The 15,915-nt window shown below is 46.4% G+C and overlaps 1 protein-coding gene across 1 annotated transcript in view; it reads left to right on the top strand.

Annotated features, from left to right (window-relative positions):
* The window catches only part of CD83 (CD83 molecule), a 290,744-nt gene that overhangs the window by 127,862 nt on the left and 146,967 nt on the right, over window positions 1-15,915 (top strand). The gene's annotated exons all lie outside the window — the stretch shown is intronic.

Below are 15,915 nucleotides of genomic sequence, written 5' to 3'. Positions count from 1 at the left end.
TATGCCTCTCTTTATTTTCCCAGTTCGATGATCACTGGTTTTGTTCTACAGGAAGACCTAATACACACATAAAAGAACTGGTTAGGTCTTATTCATTTCTTCAATTCTTATACTCTTCTCAACCTTGTGCCCTCTTACCAATTCTCCCAGCCTTCCTTGCCACTCTGGTTGACAAACTGACTGGAACAGAAGTTTTAGTCTAAGCTGCTTCCTAGGTGAAGAATGCAGTTCACTGTGTCCTTCTTGCGTTACTTGGATTACGCGCAAAAAGGGACAGGGTAGGGTAGACAGAGGAAGGTAAGAGTAGGTAAGTCGCAAGGAGGGTTAGGGTAGAGGCAAACAGATGAAGAACGATTTTCATCGACTGAAGTTCAGGTGTGCTCAAGTCTCTCTGCTATCTGCTTACTTGTGTGGTAGTTCTGGTGCTCTCAAATCTCTCCGGTAACGGCTTACTTGTGTGGAGTTATCTTCAAATACTGCAGCCGGTCTCCTTCACTCGACGGTAAGCCTACCGGAGTAAGGAGACCCTGGAATCACCTCAAATATCTTCGGAGACGGCGGAGTCAGTTTACTCTCCCACTCTGGGTTCTATCTCTACTTGACCAAGGATTATATTGGCTCAGACTAATTCAGAATTACTCTCTCACTAATGTCTCTAACTACACCTAGAGACCTGCTATGACCAAAATACATTAAATTACTGAGGGAAACTTCGAGTCGAGGAGCGAGAACTAAAGCTACCTCACTCGACTGTGACTAAATTGAAGTGCGCGGCAAAACGCGCTCCGTGAGCAAAAGAAGTCTCCTCTCTCGCGAGACTTCGTAACTTCATTAGTTAGTAAGGAAAATTGAGCGGCCATCTTAGAACGGAGTCCATAGCCTTTAGACACTAGTCCAGTAATTGCAGAGGGAAGGTTTCACCAACACCCGATGCTGTCCCACTGTCTTAAGCCTTGTGATAATGACATTCAGATCCTTCCTGACAGCTGCAGGCACAACTCACTATGATGTTAGTAACGCTAAGCCTACGCCCCAGCAGCAGTCTGCCTGGGGCTGATGGAAATTGGAGGCAGGTGGAACTTAGCAATGATGGCGGGTCAGATAAGATCAGCTTCCTCCACCTCCCACCAGAAGCAACCCCATATTCGGTCATTTTAGCGAACGTCCCCCCTCTCACCCCGGGGGCACGTGAGCATTGGTCCATCCTTAGAAATAAGGCACTACACTATTTGAGTAAGAAAACTGGTATTGGGGAAGACTTATTTTATGAGTTCAAAATGGCTAGACGCATAAAGTGGGTCGGACATTCAACTAAATCCATGCCAGGCGATTGTGTGGTTCTAAGCTTTAGGTCACCTGCCTTGGTTCATCACATTTTCGAATTAGCTGGGCACTCACCTTTTACTGCAGATGCGATTAGACTGCTCTTTGGGGGATCCCGCAACTGGATCTCGAGCCTATTAGAAAATGGACTGAGGTCGCACTTCAAATGAAAGGGTTATGCCTGGAACGAGGCCTAAGGGCGGTTAACGGTAGGACTAAGTCCGATGCCAAGGGTGCGGTGACATTTGATAATGGTAGATCCAAAAGCCGCATCGACTATATCCTTGTGAATGTGGAGAAATGGATACTAGTTTTAGACATGGAAGTGCAATGTCGCCCTGAAAGTGACCACAACCCCTTGATTCTTAAATTTGATGATAGGAGTTTTTGTGGTCCAGTATTGATGGAAGGCGACACTTGCCCCAATATAGTAACTATTGCGAATGATTTAAGAAGGGTACGGTGGGCCAAGGTAGCAATGGATGGAAAGAACGTGGCAGAAATTAGGGCTCTAGTGTCAGGTTCTTTAAGGAAACTTTCCGAATGTGGTTCTCAGGAGGTCCTAAATGCCAAGTTGGGGGGAATCCATAGTGACCTCTTTAGCGGCCTAAACAGGTTTTTCATAAATGCTGGACCTGCTAAAAAGATTAGTATGTATAAACCTAACTCGTGGTATAACAACACGTGTAGGCTAGCTCACAAAGCTCTAGTGGTAGCCATTAAATCTAGGATCCATGGTATTATTAAGCAGTGTAGAGTAACTTATAAAACGGCTATCAGACACGCCAAGAAAGAATGGGATGAGGATCGTTGGCGTTGTCTGCTGATAGCATGTAGAGGCAGGAATATGACCCAATTCTGGGATCTTAGTAAATGGGGGAATGGACATCGGTCAATAATCCCAAATAATAATGTCGAACCGCAGCAATGGGTTGTCTTCTTCGAAACACAATTCCAACTGGTTTCAGAGAGGTCAGGGGTTGTCCCACAAATCCAAATTGACGTCCCTCTGCTGTTTAACACAAAAGAGGTAGAGACAGTTCTTAAGTCTATCCCAAGTGGTAAGGCACCGGGGCCTGACTGCATTCCAGCCGATTTATTCAAACAGTATTTTGATTTATGGATACCCTATATTACAAATTTAATTAATTCGATAGCTGGTGGAGCCCCAATTTCTGCATCATGGTCCGGAGCGGAAACCATCCCTATCTATAAGAAGGGTGATTGTTCCGCTCCGGACAATTATAGGCCCATCAGCTTAATTGATGCTATTCAAAAGATAACAGCACGTGTAATATTGGGTAGGATCCAGGGCTGGATGTCTGAAAATGACATTTTATCTCCTTTACAGGCGGGGTTCCGGTGTCATATGGGGACTTTGGATCAGGCTTTTAGATTTGTCCTTATATATTGGAAGGAGGTCTTTTTGGGTAGGGGAATGCTCTTTGCTGCCTTTGTGGATCTAAAATCTGCCTTCGACCTCATGCCAAGAGCAAAATTATGGGAGGTCCTATTGAGACTGGGGATGCCTAAAGAGCTAGTCTCCCTCGTGGTTAGACTCCACGAATCAACGTATGCTCAGGTTCGTTAGGGGCAACTGGGCGAGGTTACAAAGAAATTTGAGGTAGGAATGGGCGTCCGGCAAGGGTGTGTGCTGGCACCAACCATGTTTTCTCTATTTATTAACGGGGTAGTGCAGTATTTTGTTGGCCAACCAACGGACACGCCGATGCTCGCCGGCCAAAAGGTGCCCCTGCTCATGTTCGCGGATGATACGCTGATACTATCCAAGACGAGACAGGGGCTGCCGTTAGCTCTGTCTCGTTTTGAGGAATTTTGCTGCGAACATGAGCTTGTGGTTAACGTAGGGAAGACTACGTTTATGGTGCTCCATGGGTCCAAGCCCGTTAAAGCACAAGTCTCTATGGGCGGGAAACCTCTGGAGCAGACAAAAGTCTTCACCTATTTGGGTGTCACCTTTGGCGATAAGTTGAGCTGGGATCCCCAAGTTGAGATCCTCGCACTGAAACACATTCAATTAGCGGGAGCATTGACCAAGGAACACAGGCTATCATTAACTGAGCCAATAGCTCCAGTGGTCAAAATTTACACGACTAAAATTATTCCCGCTATTTTATATGGTGCTGAAATCTGGGGGTTTTGTAACCTGACCCAATTGTCCACAGCCCAGAATAAATTTATGAGATTGGTTGTGGGCCTGCCCCAATCGTCCCCCCGTACTCCACTGCTGTTTGACTTAGGCTGTCATAGTATTGAGGATACTGCCCGTTATAGGCCGTTGGCCTTTTGGAGGCGTCTCTGGATTACTCCAGAGCTCCATCTCTTTGCTAGGGCTTTGTCCGAAGTAAGGGGATTGGATCGCCTGCATAGGATCCCATGGCTGATTGGCATAAAATCTCTCCTTATTGACATGGGGATGAGGGAACTTTGGGAGAGCCCTGAATCGGTGGAATTTCCTTCCAAAGAATCCTATCAAGCAGCATATTGGGAGTTAATTAAAATAAGTAGGTTCTCCTCTGTCACTAGCCCCATTCTGTCTAGAGATTTTTTAGATCTAAAAGATGGACCCTGCCTGGAAAGCTATTGGGACCTTATATCAAAGCCATCAGACCGCAAGCTTTACCACCAATTCAGAGTTGGGTCATTGCCACTCTGGAATTTACATGTACGTGGCAACCAGGAATTGGTGATAAGTGCCGATTTTGCCCGGATCATACTGAAGATATTGACCATCTCCTATTTGTATGTCCGGTCTATCACAAACCTCGTAGCTTGTGGTTAAAACCAGCATGTCTGTCCTTAGGAACCAGCTCTGCGATGGCCGCTAAGAGGCTGCTGAAATCTTGCTATAATGAGATCGCAGTAATAGGAGTAGCTAAGTTCCTGAGTTGGGCATGGGTGTTGCGGATGAAAAATGGGGGGCCCTAAAAGCTAAGATATTTCCCCTTGGGGTATTGAACGAACTACGTGGAATTATGTATTTTTATGGTTTTTTATGATGTGTTCAAAGTCTTGTGCGTGGGATATATTTAATCTTGTATTAGGAACTATTTTAATATGTAAATATAGGTATTTATTTTTGGTTGTATCTAATTTTAATATACTGACTGTTCTGTCTTTTAAGATGAATAATCGCAATAAAGACTTTTTTTAATTGAATTGACTTTTCAACCTACCTTTCTTACAAAGGCCCACACCACAAGATGCATGCTCAGTTCCTTCTCTCTGCCCCTCTTCCATTCCCTTAACCTCACATTTCCCTACCACCTCCTGCTCTGGTCCCAACTTTACAGTTGGACATGTTCTCGGTATTCAAATCATCTTACCTAACCTGCACCTCTACTGACCTCTTTGTAAAAACTCAATCTGTACTATCAATACATTGAAATGTATATAACTGAGGCTAAGAGACACATACCCAGACTCCAGGAATAACTGAGACTGAACTAGCTTACTTTGAAGATGCCTGGTGGTCCTCCCCCTAATAGTCAGGGAGAGGACACCCAAGTGTTCTGTTGGATGCCTGAGGCCATCGCATATATGAATTAATAGTGGAAAGGAATAAGTCCATGAGATACTCCCTCATTTGGGATCCCTGTAATTCTAGGTATATGTCGAAAGTAAAGTCAGGCTCTTCTGCAGGTAGACCAGCTATCACTGGTAGAGGTGGGAGGAGGGAGAGTTTGAAATAGGAAGTGATTCTTGGATAGGGAGTGATAGAAACCAGTCAAGTGAAACAAAGGGATCATTCAATAAGACTGTATGTCAGGATATTGAGCATATTTTAGCCCATACATTTCATAGCTAGACTATTGACTACCAAACATATTTTGATATAAGTATATGTAGTTAAGATAATATAGATTTATCCTTAACTCTTATTCATATACCTTGAAGACATATATATGATCATCAGTGCCAGTTTTAGGGTGGTGAAACCAGTGCCACCACACCGGGAGCCGAGCTTGGGGAGCGCTGCAATTTGAAACATCTGATCGGTTTAAAAACGCCTGCTGCCCAGCAATTTTCAGGCAGTAATAAACATGTCAACATAACTCTAGTGATTCATGTACCTTCTGGAGAGATCTGAGTTTTCTCTAGTTGCAGTTTTGTCACATTTTAAATCCAGAGTTTGTGCTTCTCCAGACCAAGCACTTTTATGACATATAATATGTGACACCTACACTTTGAAGTCCACGTGGTCTTATGTAACATTTTCCGGACATTTATTTACACACTAGTATGATTTGTCATCTCTTTAATAATGTGTGTGATGTAAAGTACTCTGACACCCTATACTAGTGTGAGTAGCACCATATACAAGCATTTGCAATGCAATAGGTCTTGCATTTGTGAAAGTTAGAGCGTTTGGCATTGAAAATGACAATGTTTTTTACTTTTGTCTTTTCATTTGCAGTGGAGTGATTATATTTGCATAGTGCTATCGCTATTTGTATGACTTTCTGGCGCTAAAGAACCTGGAAATAGGTTATAAGGGAGGGGAGACAAGAAATATATGCTGCGTGAAAAAAAAAAGTAACAAAATCGCTGAAAAAGCAAACCCTTATAGGTAATGCAAGATTAACTGTGAAACTGCCCAAAAAGGGGTCATGCTTCCGAAAAGGTGTTTATCTGCCCACTTTCCGATCTCGTGTTCTCGAGAACTGGGTGATTCAGAGATCACTAGCACCACACTAAAAAACATAAGAGTGCAGAAGATAACATTTACTATCCTATCCCCCCCCCCCCCCTCCACAAGCAAAACACGCTCACGCAGACCCCCACATCTGCCTTAGAAAGAATGTCACTGGCCAGTGTGGTCTGTGGAAGGGTCCTCATTGACATACCTACCTACCGCTCACCCAGTGGTGTAACCTCTTCTCCCGTTGGGCTGGTGTGTAAAGTTCATTCACTCTAACGCGCATCTTCTTGAAACTTTTACTCGTCCAGTGGTGTTGTAGAAGCACTTCCAAGCCACAGTAAGGAAGAGTTGTCTTCCAGCTCGAGTGGTGTGCTCTTTTGACAAAATCTAGACGAAGCGGTGTAGAAGTTGGTGTGGGTACTGTTACGCAGCAGGGGTTAATTGTCTTTGTTTTACAGTTTGCATCTGCTGCCTCTACAACGGCCGTGTGTGTTTGAACCTTCTGTCAAGAAAGAGTTAGGCTCTGAAGCCCAAGCGACAATCGATTACCCCCACCCCTCCCCCTGACCCACGCTCCTCACACTTGTAGACATGGCCGGGGCGGTGCGACCGGTGCCCCCGCACCCGGTGCTGACTCTACGAGGGGGCGCCGTGTTTGGAAAGATTGGTTTAAAAAGCACCGGTCGCTGCATTGCTGGCCTCCTGCAATTTCCATATAACAATAAAAATGTCAGGGTAACTCCAGTGATTAATGTTCTTCCTGGAGAGAGATGGTGTTTTGTCTTGTGGAAGTTTTATCTCATTTTATGGTAGCACAGAGTGTTAATGTGCCTGTTGCAAAGAATGTGTACCATGCCAATCACAAAGTGCAGATAGTTTGAATAGGTCAATGCTTTTGTCAGAGAGATCCTTTGGTTAGTAGCAGTGCAGATGTTAAAATCCTAACATGGAACAGTGAGCTAAAAACTGTCATTCAAGAGCTGCATGCAAACGGTCAAGGTATAGATTAGAGCATTATGATGTTTTCCTGCGTCTTTCATTATTCTAATGTTTCAAAAAGGGTTCATTTCGGTAAAAACAAAATCCTAATTATTAAATGTAACCTCCAACCCTGGGGTTATGTTTTAAATTCTGAGTCTGTGCCTCTCCAGACCAAGCACTCTTAAACTATATTGTCTACTAGTATGGATGACATGTGACTCACCTTGTAATCTTCTGGCTTATGTAACATTTCCTATACACTGATTTACACACATATCATTGATTGTCTATGTGTAATGTATGCGTGTGTGTGATATTAAGTGTCCTGACACCCTACACTGGTATAGGTGGCACTATATAACTAATTAAATATATCTGAGAGAGAGTGGTTATGGAGACTTGAGTGGGCACTAGTAAAGGGTGGTAGTGAGGGAATCTGCGAGGGGCACCCAAAGGTGGGCACCAACAAACATTGGTGCACAGGGCGCCGCCAGTGCTAAAGCCGGCCCTGGACATGGCACCTAGGAAACAACACTTAACTAGCCACTGTGAGTAAAAGTATGCCTGGCAAAATATTAGCATATTAGTAGCCCAAATTCAGAAGGGGCAGGTTTTGGTGTGAGTCTTCTGTGCCTTGCAGGGATGTGGTAGGCTGGGGGTGAGTGAATCCCTCTGTAAACATTACAGGTGACTACGTAAAGTCAAGGAGCCTTGTAATAGCCCTTTCATTTTATTGTTAAATGTGGAAACCACGGGATGGTGGGGGTGTGTGCGTGCACGAGCAGGAGCACGTGTTTCTATCTCTGCGCCTGTTCCACTGCCCCCCTTTCTCTCCGTGGCACATATCCTGTGCAGTCATGTGCTCGGGGGAGCCTGGGCTGTTAAGCGATAGTCTTGGTTGCAAACAAAGTTTGAGAGTGCAGCTGAAAGTGCTGTTCCCTAGAAGGAAGCGCTGGCCAGGCCGAGTCTTCAGGGCACGCAGCGCAGGCTACACATTCCCCCACAGTGTCACTGGATCTGAGTAACGGTGGAGTTGTAACTCCTGTTTCAGCACCTACAAGCTCTAGCACTACCAACCCCCACACAGGCACTGGGACTAACTGTAGCTGTGCAGGGAGCAGCCTTTTGTGATTGTGGCTGTAAGATAAAGCTCTTGCGAGTGACGCGCTATTGGCCCGCACCAGATCAGCTAGACTATAAAATTGCCAAAAACAGCTGACGAAGTGATGACGTTTGTTAAAGTTATGTCCTGGCGATCCGCCTGTAAAAAAGGGCCTAAATGTTCGCCCTCTTTGGCATAACGACACTGATGGACCTCACTCGATGCACATGGAAAGGGTGGGAGAAGGGAAAGGCTGCAATTCTATGTCAGGACAGGAGGCTCCGATTATGCTTTCTCATTTCTTTATTAGAAATGCTCAGCAGCCAATTAGAAAACAGTAGGTAGAGAAACTACAGTACCCATGAACACCAGGGTATCACGTGACCAACCATAGAGACCATAATATAAAAGGTCATGTGGAAAGTATCATATCCTCTTTCTTTGCTGCTCCGCAGCCAGTTAAGTGCTTTACTTTATATTATTTAATTATTGCTTGGCAAATGCGCTATTGTTCACTGTGTTTGTAGCGCTCGCGCTGCGCGCTCTGTCAGCGGCTTGTTCTGTTCACGGCGAGTGTAGCGGGGGCGTGTGGCTCACTCCCCGGTGTCCGGGCGCTTCGCGCCCGCGTTTTAAAATTTCTGGTGGAGCGGGAGAAAGGGGCTGGAGGACTCGCGCTGTGCGCGACCTCCTTTTTATGTTTACGGAGGCGGCCGTTACCGCGCATGCGCGGCGGCCATTTTAATGCATTTCTTCCGTGTTTCACAGAGATTTTCATGACGAAGGTTGTTTCAACACAACAACTGCCCACAGCCTTGCGTTTTCGGCCCCATTTGATGCCCTTTGCTTAGGAAATTGCATTGGGCTGTATAACTTTGCATAGGCTCTGCCTAGAGTGTTCTTTTTATTTTTTCAGCAAGCCCTCCCTCCACATTTAATTAATTATTAACAGAGTGTGCAGGTTTTCTCCTGTACTGTTGGCTTGCTGAGGGGTTTTTTCACTCCCCCTGCATTGTGCCTTTGGCCTTATAGAACTTTGTCATCTTGTGGGCATTACTGTAACACTTTGTGTCACTATGAATGAATATTTGGATGAAGATGACTACTATTATGAGGATGACACCTCTGGCTTTTCGGAGCATGATTTGGTGGAGGCTTTAGACCAGGGTGTGCAACACTCAGTTAATAAGGCACTTGCTTGTGCTATCAACCCCTTGAAGCGTCATTTGACTCATTACGCCAAAAAACAGGGCTGGTTGCCTTCCACACGTACGTCTTCCAAGTCTCCTATTAATCCTCATAGATCGGACTTTAAGAGATTGGCCAAAACTTTAGCCTCTGATCAGTCTTCCAAATTGGTCTCGGGGGGCGCTTCGGCATCCACCAGCAATGTCACGGACACTGAAGGTACGCATTCCTCAGCTTCCACTGATCAGGATGTTCCTCCGCCTCGCAAGAAGTCGCGTAAAGAGCATTATGTGGATGCTCCTGCACATCCTCCTGTTTTAACTTTTGAGCCTTCGGATATTTTTCATCCTCATTCTTCCTCATGGCTTCCATCCCCTGCTGTGGCGGAGTATATTCAAGCTCATATCCGGCAACCCTTTGAGAAGGATGTCAGGGCCCGCCTTCGGTCCGAGTGTCCGCGTCCGGATCTCGCCAACCATTTAGCTGATACTCCAGAGATAGATCCAACGATGGTTTCCTATCTCAAGAAGGGTCTGGATAGATCCTGGCGCTCCTGCCAAGACAAATTGCTGGACTTGCTAGGGCCACTTACAAAGATTTTAGACCTCGGATTTTTAGCCAAAGAGTCTTCGGTCCTTGTTAACCCTGATGAACTTATTGAATGGGCTCAGAGGGCTATTTGCCAGTTGGTTAATGCCAACTGTGCAATTTCCAGTGAGCGACGCCGTTCTATCCTACTTAAATTAGATCCTAAGCTGGCGGAGCTCTACTCTTCCGAGTCCGGCCCTTTAGCTCAGGGGCTTCTGTTCGGACATCCTTTTTTGAAGGAACTAAGCAACTTTCAGTGGCCTTGATAAGGCTCAAGATGCGCTGCGGCAAGCATTTCGACCGGTTTTTGCCAGGGCCGGACGACATCGGGGACGCTCGTTCGGCCGTGGCTCCCAAAATTCCCAGAGGGGATTCCAGTCCCAAAGAGGCGGTGGTCAGGATTCCGGCTACAGCTCCCGTTCTCAGTTCTATACCTCTTGCAAAGGGAGAGGACAATATAGAAAGGGACGTTCCGGCGGAAATCAAGGTGGCTACCAAGATTCCAACACTTCAGGTGAGCTTGATTCCAGCTTCCAATGTTGTTCTGGGGGGCCGAATTTGATTTTTTCTCTCCACAATTGGCGTTTAATCTCCAAAGATGCTTGGGTGCTGCAAACTGTTCAGGGTTACCAAATAGAGTTTTATCAGCCCCAACAGTAAACCCTCCCTCCCTCTCCTCTATATTTCTCTCTTCAAGACCAAGAGTTTATTTCTGCAGAAATAGATTCGCTCCTGGCAAAAGGGGAAATCAGGCAGACTGTTCGCCATCCCCAGGGGTTCGTCAGCACGGTCTTTCTGGTGCAGAAGAAAGGGGGCGGTTCTCGCCTAGTCCTCAATCTGAAAGAATTCAACGGAGGTATTGTGTACAGACACTTCAAGATGGAGGGAATTCATCTGTTGCACGATCTTCTTCGCGAGGGGGATTGGATGGTTCGCCTAGATCACAAAGATGCGTACTTGTTGATTCCCATCTTCGAGCCTCATCGGCGGTTCCTGCAATTTCATTGGCAGGGGAATTGGTACAAGTACAAGGATCTCCCGTTTGGCCTTTCGTCAGCACCTTGGTGCTTCGCGAAACTTCTGAGGCCCGTCGTGGAATGTTTGCGCGCTCGGGGTGTCCGCTTAATAATATACCTAGACGACATTCTACTCTTGGCAGACTGTCCCCTCAAAGTCTTGACTCATCTAGAGTGGTCTATAGACCTCTTGCAATCTCTGGGTTTTCTGGTAAATCCTCAGAAGTCAGTCTTGATTCCATCGCAGGTAATAGATTTTCTGGGCTTCCAGGTCAATTCTCTTTCATGTCAACTTTTCTTACCCAATCAAAAGATTCGGTACATCAAGAGGGAGTTGAATTTGGTTATTTCCAGACTGTGTCACTGAGATCGTTAGCACGAGTTGTCGGTCTGTTGGCATCCTCCATTCAGGCGATTTTCCCGGGCCCTCTGCATTACAGGGCCCGTCAACGTTTGAAGATACGTCATCTCCAGAAAGGCCTTCGCTATTCCGATCTAATTCCTCTTTCAGAGGAAGCAAGGACAGAGATGCAATGGTGGTTGGACCATATGGATGCTTGGAATGGGCAAGCCCTGTTCGGTTCATCTCCGGATCTCGTGATAGAGTCCGATGCCAGCCTGTGGGGTTGTGGAGCCCGGTGCGGTCCCATCTCGACGGGGGGTCGTTGGTCCTCCCAGGAGTTGTCTCTCCATATAAATTGCCTGGAACTCCTGGCGGGATCATTTGCGATCCGATGTTTCTCTCCTCTTCGTTCCAATTGTTGCATCCTTCTCCGCATGGACAATATTTCGGCGGTCCGGTATGTCAACAAGTTAGGGGGAACAAAATCCAGATTATTGGCGGAGATCGCCAAAGATTTTGGGCACTTTTGTCTGCAACAGAAGATCACTGTTATTGCCGAATATCTTCCCGGTCGCCAAAACCAGATTGCGGACTGGAATTCACGCCACCTTCAGCGATTGGCGGCTTCATCCCCGCATTTTTCGCTCTCTCCTCCGGATCTGGAGTCAATGCCACTCACGCTCAACTTCCTCTGTTTTTCAGCTGGAGGCCGGATCCGAAGGCCCTGGCCACCGATGCGTTTCTACAGACTTGGCCGCCGGTTCTGTGCTATGCCTTTCCCCCGTTCATGATGATTCCCAGGGTCTTGGCTTGCACGAAACGATTTCAGACAGACTTAATTCTGATTGCACCTCTGTGGAGGGCTCAGGCGTGGTTCCCGGTTCTCCTGGAAATGTGTTGTGCAGTGCCTCTCCTTCTTCCCCAGAAGTGGAACCTGTTGCTGGATCCTCTCGGCAATCCGCATCCCCTGATTCTTTCAGGCAATCTCCTTCTGCTAGCGTGGCGAATTTCGGGGATCGCTGGTCGCTCCCAGGCCTTTCACATGACGCTTCGAAATTTATCAGTGACGCCTGGTCTCCCAATACTCATAAACGATACCGAGGGTCATGGAAGTGATGGTGTGACTGGTGTGTTCAACGGGAGGCTGATCCCTCTTCAGCGGATATCTCTTTGATCATTAATTTTCTTGCCTCTCTTGCTTCCTCCGGTTTGGCTTACCGCACTGTCAACAACTTAAGTTCTGCCATTTCGGCGGCTCACATTCCAATTGATGGTAAACCTGCGGGTGAGCATCCTCTGATTGCCAAATTGCTTAAGGGTATTCGCCTGGCGAAACCTCCTAGTCCTAAGTACGTGTCTTTATGGGATGTTTCCATTGTTTTGCAGTTTTTGGAAGCCTGGCCTTCCAATTCTTTACTTTCCCGTAAGCAACTGTCAGCCAAGCTGACCATGTTGCTATGCCTTGTTTCTTGCAAACAGGTGTCTGATGTTCGTGCTTTGGACTTGGCAGGTCGCAGTTTTACACCTGAGGGTGTCACATTTCGCCTTTCCAAACGTACCAAGACTCATACTTCCGAGATTACCTATCCTTCTTTTCCCAATCATCCCAACCTTTGCGTTGTTCAATGTGTCAAGAATTATGAGGTATGTACTGCCCCTTTACGTTCAGATATGCATGGTCAACTGTTGATTGCTTTGCAGAAGCCTTTTCGCCCTGTTACCCCAGCTACTTTGGCTCGCTGGGTCAGATGGCTCATGTCTGAAAGCTGGCATTGATGTTTCCATTTTTGGTGCTCATTCGGCACGTGGGGCTATGGCTTCTAAGGCATTTTCCATGGGTGTTACTTTATTTGACCTCATGAAGGCCGCAGATTGGTCTTCTGATTCAGTGTTTAAAACTTTCTATTACAAACCAATTGATCATATTGCTTCTGTGGTGGTGGATCAGCTTTGAACAAGCATAATCGGAGCCTCCTGTCCTGACATAGAATTCAAAATTTGCGAACATACGTGACAAGAATTTTCAATTCTATTAAGGACAAGGAGGCGAGGATTATCCCACCTGTGATTATTGTTTTGCACATGTTATGCATTTATATTGTTGTTTTATGCATATGACTATTGTTTAATGCAATGCACTATTTCTCTACCCCTCCCCCCCTATTTATGACTTCATTCTATATACTGGGTGTGTATTACGGCTGTATGTCTCTTTTCAGGTTCTGATCCGAAGTAACGGTGTTGCTGTTCCTTCTGGTTTATCCGGTTTCGAAGCCCTTCTGTTTCCAATAATCTACTGCTTCCGAGTCCTGTGTTCTTCGAATTGGACTTCTGCTGTTGCTGAGGGTTTTCTACCACTGATGTTCAACGTTTTCTTGGACTTCCTGTTTTAACTTGAACTGTTTCCTCACCAAAGAAAGAGGATATGATACTTTCCACATGACCTTTTATATTATGGTCTCTATGGTTGGTCACGTGCTACCCTGGTGTTCATGGGTACTGTCGTTTTTTCTCTACCTACTGTTTTCTAATTGGCTGCTGAGCATTTCTAATAAAGAAATGAGAAAGCATAATCCTCGCCTCCTTGTCCTTAATAGAATTGAAAATTCTTGTCACGTATGTTCGCAAATTTTGAATTGTGCTCTGGGGTGGTGGGAGGCCTGAACGGAGGGCGAAAGCAATATTTTATGAGAGTGGCAAACTTTGAAGCTCCCAGGTGAGCTCCTGTGGTGGCGTAATAAAAGTGAAACAGTGCACGTTCAATAAAAAGAAAGGTAGACATTAGCTTAGCGTGAGTGCTTAGCGAGCATGGACAAGATGCACACAGAAAGGATGGGGGGAGAGAAATGCTGTGTTTGCACTCGAAGGGTGGGGGAAGGGCTTCTTGTGAGAAGCTGGCCTGGTATATGATGTCCACTAATGTAAGTGGGCACCTTGCACTAGTCCAGACAACCCTTTTGGTGATTTAAGAGGTCTTAGACAACCACAGAAAGCTCTCTAAGTGTTAGCTGTGGAGAGCAGCCTTCAGGCTTAGTCTTGAAGTAGTATAAAGCAGCTTGTTTTACCAGAATGCAATCCTGTAGTATAGATTAAATGAAAAGGAACCACACAAAGTATTTATAAAAATATGTATTTATTATATAACACTATCTAGTACGTTACAGTATCTCCCACACGGAGATAGACACAAAGAACACAATACCTTAGTAAAGAAATCACAGTAAATAGCAATAGCACTAATACAAGGTGGGCCCCGGGAGGACCAAACCATTTACTAAGAAAGTGGTACAAGAACCACGACTCGAGTCAGGACAGTGTCGAGAGGAAGTAGAATCCCTGGGACCACAAGGAACCACCCAAGGTGAGTAGATAGGCACTCCAAGGAGAGCGCATGCAGTGTGGGAACACTGCTATGTGTAATTCACGGTTGGATTTTTAAAGATTTAGGACCCTTCCCAGTGGACACTGAAGAAACCCTGTGGAAGACTGAAGGTTGGAGACCCACCCCACCCATGGATATCATAGTATCCACGTTGCCTATACCATGGAAGCCGGGTGCATAGGGGTGAAGTGGTGTCGTAAACTGTCGTCAAACCCAATGGAGGACTTCAGGAAAGTGCTGCTGCTGGAAGAGAAGAAAGTGTCCGTGGGAATCCAAACATGGATTCTTGAAGAAGAGTACCTGAAAGCAGAGGGGACAGAGTCTATGTCACTTGGGAGTAACCAGGAGACTTGGAAGACAAATACCCTACGATGTCTGGTGCTTCAGGGATGATGACGATAACCTTGACTCTGCAGCTTCGGGGACCAGGCAATGCTGAGGATGACCAGGAGTTGTATACGAGCCCTTCCTCGAAGGATGTCGAGTGTTGAGGAGTCAGTGTCCAGCAGGAGCACCAACAAGCCTTGGCAAATGCAACCCATGCAGGAAGTCAAGAAGATCCACGGTGGGGACCAGCAAGGTCCAGGAGACTAACCACAAGCAGGTAAGTCAGGGCAGGACCCAAGCTATCAGGAGAGCCCAAGGAAAACGAAAGTGACCCTCAATTGGACCCACAGGCCAGAGGCACAAAAGTCACAAGAGGACCTTGAGCAGCTCACCAGGGACAGGCCACGGTGCCCACGAGGCAGTGTGGCTGAAGATCTTGGTGGAAGACATTGCCGGAGGTTGGGGCTACTTGGAGCCTAATGCACTTGTCGCAAAGTTGCCATCAAGCCTTTGCACTTGCAAAAGTATGCTGTGCATAGGGGTTCAGTTAATGCAGCCCCCATCAAGGATTTTTGCCTCAAATTCCGTAAGAGGACAGCTCAGGCCTTGAGGGACATAGGAAATCACCACCTGTGTTGTTGAACCCTTCGGAGTCCGCATGGGCTCGGCTTCAGCAGACTGGTCAGAAGTGTCGAGGTGCCTGCGAATGCAGGGAAGTGACTCCTTCACTTCAAGGGAAATTATCTTCAGGTGTCTTGATGCTCCACAGGTCCTGCACGGATCCTGTATGGTGCACAGGCACAGACGATGCAGCAGTCAAAAGGGAGACAAAGTCAGGCCCAAACGTAGTCCAGCGAAGTCCAGAGTGCCCAGATGGTAGAAGTGCAGTGGTTTCAGTTCTGAATCTTATCCCACGACAAATCTAGGGACCTACACCCAGGTAAGCCCTTATGTACCCTGGGGAAAGGGTTGGGAAGATTCAGGGGACCCTCCAAATGGGAGGAT

This window comes from Triturus cristatus, chromosome 5_2 (assembly GCF_964204655.1).
Source record: "Triturus cristatus chromosome 5_2, aTriCri1.1, whole genome shotgun sequence".
In the NCBI taxonomy this organism is placed as follows: Eukaryota; Metazoa; Chordata; class Amphibia; order Caudata; family Salamandridae; genus Triturus; species Triturus cristatus.
The sequence above is the reverse complement of the archived record's forward strand: the minus strand, read 5'-3'. Positions and strand labels throughout refer to the sequence as shown.